The sequence below is a fragment of the Parasteatoda tepidariorum genome, chromosome 1 (assembly GCF_043381705.1).
Source record: "Parasteatoda tepidariorum isolate YZ-2023 chromosome 1, CAS_Ptep_4.0, whole genome shotgun sequence".
Lineage (NCBI taxonomy): Eukaryota > Metazoa > Arthropoda > Arachnida > Araneae > Theridiidae > Parasteatoda > Parasteatoda tepidariorum.
The window spans coordinates 33,187,848-33,195,626 of NC_092204.1; the positions used below are offsets into that span (position 1 = coordinate 33,187,848).

Here is a 7,779-nt window from a genome sequence, read left to right on the forward strand (position 1 = left end):
TTTTTTGCTCTGCATGCTATATACAGTGAAACCTCCTGTTATGGACACTCCTGCAAAACGGACGCCTCTCAATACGGACATATTTTTAATTCCCCGGGACTCATCGATGAATAAACCATGAAGTGCATTCGCCGCAAAGCGGATACTCCCGTAGCCGGACGCGGACAGTCATTGTTGCCCTGTAATGTTATTTTCTATCTCTTGAAACCGGACTCTACTTTTCTAAATTTGAAAAAGGAAATAAACTATTTCTGCGTTAAATTGTCGGGAAAAAATGCAACTTTTCACCATTTTTAAAGCATGTAAGTTTTTTGCCTTATCTATAACAAAAAATTTTGTTAAGCTATTTCTTCGCTAAAAAATCAGTCTTTCTCATGTCACCTTGCCTTATCATTGAAAAGAAAAGAGAGAAAATGATACTGCATTTGTGAAATAATTCGGACAGGGGCATGCTTTGATCCTTTTATTTGCAGGACACAGGTTATGCGACCCTTCAAGTTGAAATGACGTTGTAAATGCTCTCAATGCTTCTTCCCCACTGAAACTTTCTTTCATTTTATGATTAATTTGAAGACTGTATTTAACACTGCTGGGGTAAAAAAGAGAACAGATCTCTTAGGTGTTCATATAAATGAAACATTTATTCAGACACTTGATAGATGATCAATTGTGAATAATCAACTCCATGAGTCCTCATGACTTACAGGTATACATTGCTTTTTTCTGTGAATCCTGGGAGGTTTACTTTCAAGGAGGTAAACCACGTTTCCTATCAAGTGAATAGGTGTAAACCTAATAAGGAAACCAACTGAGGACTAAAAGCTTCATGAACAACTCAATAGAGACCATGAAGAATATTAGGAGTGAAAGATTGAATGTTATGCGTTATCTCTAATTAAAGACTAACTTACCTGTTTTTTCTTTCCAACATGGGACTACCTCCTCCAGATGATTCTCCTGCTGATGATTCTGTTGATCGTGACCGAGATATTTTTGGAATTTCCAAGTAATCAACTCTTGAATTTTTGTTACATGAGATTTCGTGATAAATGTGAGAGTCCGTTGCTCCGGATGGGTTCTGAAATTTCCAAAATAGAGAATTTCACAATAAATTGTCATAGCTAAAACTTTTCATGTATTTTCATTTTGAAAAATTCATTTCAAACAAATTTGCTTGAACAAATAAGCTTGTCTTGTTGAAGCTATTAATGCTCAAGTCACAATTTTCCTACAAATCTTTGTATATTAATATTAGATAATGTTGAACTTAAAAATCACTTAAAGAAATCTTGCCCGAAAACTTTGGGCTTTATTTGAAAAGTAAAAAGAAAAATTGATACAATTAAGATATGCATTTAAAATTTGTCAAAATTAACATAATATAAGTTTATTTTTATACAAAGTTATATATACTATAGAGAAAAGTTATTTTTGCATGCTCATTTACAAAAACATTAAATGTATACAAACTAGTAGGACTAATTAAGAAATTAACATTTTTTATTTGGATATTAAAAAACTGCCTTCTATTGATGTATAAAAATATTCAATTATTTTTTTAATATTTCTTAATCCAAAATAAATTACGGTTTCTACAAATTACGTATGTTCTAAACACATACAAACTACATATGTTCTAAACACAGCTGCTCTGATTTATGAAGTATAAAAATAACATATATAATATTTGATAACTTTAATTTAATAAAGATATAGTTATGCAAATAATATTGATATAGTTAATGTAAGTAAATGCGAATGAAAATATGTAGTAAAAAAGCAAATAACCAAAGGAACGAAATCAAATTTCAAATATAAAAAAAATCACGCCTGATATAAAGAAAAAGGCTTTCAAATAGAACGTGCAAATATGTTATAAAATAAGTTAATAATAGTTAATATTGGCATAGATACAGTCATACATAATATAAGTTTAATTAATACTGATAAATTAGGATAGAACCAAGGAATATAAAATAATATCCTTAGTTCGAAAAAAAAATTTTTTTGCGAATTATTTATTAGCTAAAGAAAACAGCACTATAATGTACGTAGTGTAAGAAATATGTAAAACATTTAATCAACTATTCCATGAAACGTTGCAAATAGAAGAATAAAAAATGAATTTAACTTTTAAAATAAAAGCAGTCAATTACATGTAAATAGAAATACTGATAAACACATAAAAAACAATTTGAATTTTATTCATCTATATTTTTATGAATATTAAAAGATAATTTATATTACCTGAAATATCTCACTAAATAATAGATTTTAAAAGTATTTTTAACTTAAATTAAATAAATTGCCTCTGCAATGAATAAAATTTGAATGTTAACTTACTAGGGGATAACAGGATATGGATACTTTTATTTTCAGGTAACAACGAAATATTCCACCGATTGTTTTCACTAATCTGAATAGATATGATAAGTTAGTAAAAGTAGTCTTTCTTTTCTCAACGCCGTTATCAAACGATAAAACATTTATTTTTTATTTATTACAGTTCTCAAATGGTGAATTTAAAGTTCAGTTTCATGCATAAATGCTGAAAAATGATATATCGTGAATTATGCATAAATTGTTCTTAATTTAAAATCATGTTAATTAAAGGATCGAATTACTTCTGTAGAATTAGTTAAAAGTAGATATAGTTAATAGCGATACAATAAAAACAACTATAAACTTATTATCTACAACATAATATATTTCATTTATCATCTAGAACAATGAGATTTTATTTGCACACGACTTGAGTTAGAAATTTTATCAAATAAAAAAATTGCATTTTTTAAATTTTCTTTCTCAATATGCTGTTACATAAATTTACTAGGCGAGGCAGCATTTTTATGTAAAGGAGCTTTAAAGACATATATTATGATCAAAAAATATTCTTCAGAAAGTTTTTCGTTTGTAAAAATATTTATTAATCATTCTCATTAAAAGATGTTTCAAAAGATGCTTTCGAAATCACAAAACAACTGATTTTAATATTTATTCAAATATTTGTGTAAAATTTATATAAAATGAAAAAATGATAAATATAAGTATACCAACTATTTTTTTTCTTTTTAAGCACTAAATAAAAATGAATTTTTAACGATAAGTGACAGTGTTCGGGGGAAACGTTTTAAAAAATACCTAAGAAAAAAACATTTGATTTCAATACAATTGAAGATGAAATGCAGTCAAGTAGATATATATAATTAGACAATTTATTTTTTTAAAAAATAATTAAAAATAATAAGCAATGGGATAGAAATTTTTTTTTTAAAGAAATGCAATAATCACGAATTGTCTGATTTCGAACTTCATCCACTTTCAAGTTAAATAAGTTTAAAATAAATAAGATTATTAGGTATAGCAAATAAATTATTATGGCTATTAATTTCCTCTATTTATGAAATTAAATTCAAGATTTGAATTACTTTGATGAGATTTTCGAATAAAATTTAACGATGCTGATAAGCAACAAAATCATTATATTTACATTAAACTTAATCATAATCAGTAAGAGAACTTCAGATTAATTTAAATATGTGACACATTAGTCTAAAATTTTATTTTGGTTTAACTAATGCAAAGATAAAAAATCTGTAAAAAAATAACATAAAATACACATGACACATTTATTATTTCTTGTTGAAAACAACAAAAACAATGGTGGGGAGAGTTAAAATGTATGTTTTCAAAACGAAAAAGTGAATTAAAATCTATTTCCAAAACTTAAATACGCGAAGTTTTAAGAAATTATAAAACTAGTAAAAAGCATTATGAAACTATAATCAAAATATTATAGTTATTTTCCTAAAAATATATTATATAATAATAATAATAATAAAAATAGTATTATTACTTTATATAATTATAAAAATGGCAATGATATAAACATGTAAAAAAGGCACTTACATTTGATATATCAGTTGATGGTTCATTGTCTGATATCGTTTCCAAATCATCCTCTACAAACTGAATATTTTCAGACCTAACCATTAGTGGTATCGTAACATGGCGATCCGCCATTTTTCTTCAAACCCAATTGTACCTGCATTTAAAGATCATTCATTTAATATTTACATATGCACAGTATTTTGTACTCAGCACCCTTAATATTGACATATCTTTAGGTTCCTTGTCAAAAATGAAGCAAAAACAGTATTAACTTTTCATAGTGTCGAGTTTAAGGGGAGAAAAGCAAAGACGTTATTGAAATAAATCTGCAGAATCAGAAGAGAAAAAGGCGAAATGAGATACGTCAAAACCAGTTTGATTGCTTCGTGAAACCCGGAGATTTTCCTAACAATCACCTTTGAACTCCTCTTTGATTCCTACGCTATCAAATGAATTTCGATTTCTTTTTAGTTCCACCCATTTTATTTATCCGCCAGTCGATTTTTTTCCAGTTCAGCTTAGTTAAAGAACGAATCACAACTAAAGTCATGAAATAGATTATTTCTGAAGAAAGATGATGAGGAAGGAAATCAAATCTTTCCATTTGCGAATTTTCGGCTGTATATATATGGTTCAAATTCCAGATGTCAATAGACAGAATTGAGACCTAAAATCGAAAGAATGCTTCTTCATTGGCTACAATAAAGAAAAGAAAAAATGAAGAATTTATTATCCCTCAAACTAGAATATCGTTAGCTGTTCATCTTTATCTAAAATCAATTTTTAAACAAACCTACTCAAAATAACTTACGCTCAATTGAATCCCAAAATATGGAAACAACTGAAATAAACAGTGTTTCCTCTTCTTTATCTACAAAGGAATCAGGCACCTTCATGGAACTTATAAGTGATAACCGAAGGTGAAGATACTTCCTCTGAAGATATAAATATATACCCTATAAGAACTGCGGTACCAAGAAGAAGAAAATATTACTATGCAAATTTAGAATTGTGTACCAACTAAACCTTTGCATAATTCAAGATCAGAAAACTTACGAAAATGCCAAGCAAACTTCTGAAGCATAGAAATGAAAAGTCGCTTTTGAAGGAGAAATTCAAGCTCATCAATGAAACGGGACGTGGGACTTATGAGAAATAAATTCTTGTAAGAAAGCAATCAAAACAGATGAACAGTTAAGACTAAATATAAATTGAAAAGGGAAATCAAGCGACACAAGGCAAGATTAGTAGCAAAAGGATGTTAATAAAAACATGGAGAACATGGAAACATTCGTTTTCTTATTGCTTAAACAGTTAAATTAAATTTAGATCAATATCAAATAGATGCAGTTGTTGCATTGTTACACCCAAAACTTGATGGAAAAATATACAAGGAACTTTCTAACAACCCCAAATATTTCTGTCGTTGTTATTGCAAACTAAATAAATCCATCTTTGGACTGAAAGAAGCAAGCCAAAGCTGGTATTTTGAACTAGTCGAACATACAGAGGAATAAGACTGTTAAGGTTGATCCTTGTATATTCTACTGAAACAAAGAGGGAAAAATCTTGATCGGTGCAATATGTGTAGATGATTTGCTTATCTTATCAAATGACATCATGCAAAAAGAAAATATCAAAAGTAAGCTAAGGCATTGCTTCAGAATAAAAGATCTTGGTGAGGTTTATCATATACTTGGAGCAACCATCACAAGAGACCGTAAGAATGGAATAATTAGCTTGGACCAATCAACTTATATCAAGAACATGATAACAAGCTTCAATATGCAAGAGGGTAACGAAACGAAAACTGCTTTCTCCACTGATCAAGTTTTAACTATGAATACGGTTTTAACTATGATCCTCAAAGTGAGAAAAAAGTTGGATGAATTCCCTATAGAGGCTGTAGTAAGCCTAATCTATGCTTCACAAAGAACTCGATCTGAGGTAGCATACATAGTCGGAACTGTTAGCCGATATGCAAACAATCCTGGTAATCCCATTGGAGCGCAGTCAAAAGACAATCCAATGCCTTAAGGATACAATCTCAAAGAAGTTCAATTTTACCAAAGGAGAACAACTTCAAAGCCTTACAGAATCGGATTAGGTCAATGATAAATGCCAAAAGAAATGGATAACTGATTATGTCTTCGATGATTCAAATTGTGTTATCATTTAGAACTCAAGAAAACAACAAACGGTTGCCTCATCAACTGCTGAAGCAGAATACATTCTGAACAGAAATATATGGATTCACAACTCAAACAAGAACAATTTAATCAAGAAATAGAAGCTATAAAATTATATTGTGACTATCAGAGTAACATAAAAATAAGTCCGAACCCTTTGCTGTCAACTTGTGGGAACCACATTGACATTCGCCTGCACGTCAAGAAAGAAACAATCGTATAAGCACCGATACAGTTACGTCATATTGATTAAAAAAAGAACAACGCAGCTGACGCCCTGACCAAACCAGAGACTAATTATCAACAATTGGAAAAATATAATGTCATATTTAAACTTTGTCATATTTAAACTTTTGGCTAATGACATATTTAAACTTAATGTCATATTTAAACTTTGTCAAATTTGGGGAAGGGTAAGGATATCACTCAAACCAGCAAACTATTTTCAGAACTGAATACGGGCTACGTCAATTCAGAATCAGTCTCTAAAGACCACTCCTGTTAGATGAACGCATCTGTTATTCTCTTTTTCAACTTTAAATCATTGTTAATACTATCCTTTTTGGCAAAAATTTTATTGCATTCTTCATGGCATTTCTGCTATACTACTAAAATTTAGTGACTCTGACATATTTTCGACCATTTCTGTACGATTATAGATGATTATATTTATAGCAGAAAGGAATACAAAAACTTCTCATAATGTGATTAGTTCCAATTTTTCTTTCAGTTTGTTATTTAGTTTAATTAGTAGTTAGTTCTTTTCTTCATTTCAATGAAAGTTATTAAATAAAAGTTTACTAAAAAAAAAATATGTTTCCGTGAATTAATGTCCGTAATTCGAAATTTTTTTCATACTGAGTATTTAAGTAGAAACATAAAATTTTCTTATTAGTTTCAAATCTTTAGTTTCAAATTTTAATTCTAATATAAGTAAGAAGTGTTTCTGACATCTTTTTAATTACTTCTGTTTAATTCTGTCATAGATAAAATTCCATTGTACATATACAAATGAAAAAATCTACATTATTAACACATTCAGGACTTATTTAGCTTAAAAGGAGTGACGATGCATGTATGTTATCCATATAAATATTCAGTTTATTACACATTAAAATAAATTTGAGAACAAGAAAAATGGTGAGAAATCAAAATATTAAAAAGAAATCGTAATTTACTCAGCAAAATTTAGTTCTGTCTTCATTAACATACGGCAACGTTAAAGAATTAACATCTATGTATTTCATAAAAATAAAATAAAACAAATAACCCAACGATTACCCAGAAATTAATAAGTTCAATTAAAAATAATAAAAGAAGCCGATAAACTCATAAATTTAACTTGTAGTTCAGCTTTTTGCCGTAGCGCGGCACTATTTGGGCCAGTGTTGTTATTTTGCTGCGCAAGGAGGAAAAAAAACGAGTTAGATGTTAACGAAATTGTTATGTAAACGAGTTATATGTTAATTTTATTTTTACGTAATACTCTTTAACTCTTTGTGTTGTTATTCCTTGAGATAGACTATGATCTATATCAGGGGTTTCCAACTTACATGAGGCCGGGGGCCGCAATTAAAAACACAAATCCAATGGAGGGCCGCAATTTTATCAAAATTTCATGTAAGACTCTTTTATGCTTGAAGGAACATGAAATATTACTGTCAGATTTTCACCAAGTTGTACGAAACAAAAGTATTTA

At 28.9% G+C, this 7,779-nt stretch overlaps 1 protein-coding gene across 3 annotated transcripts in view; it reads right to left on the minus strand.

The window, feature by feature from the left end:
- Positions 1-7,779, minus strand: part of LOC107453070 (uncharacterized) — a 30,213-nt gene that overhangs the window by 9,599 nt on the left and 12,835 nt on the right. The window lies entirely within an intron of this gene.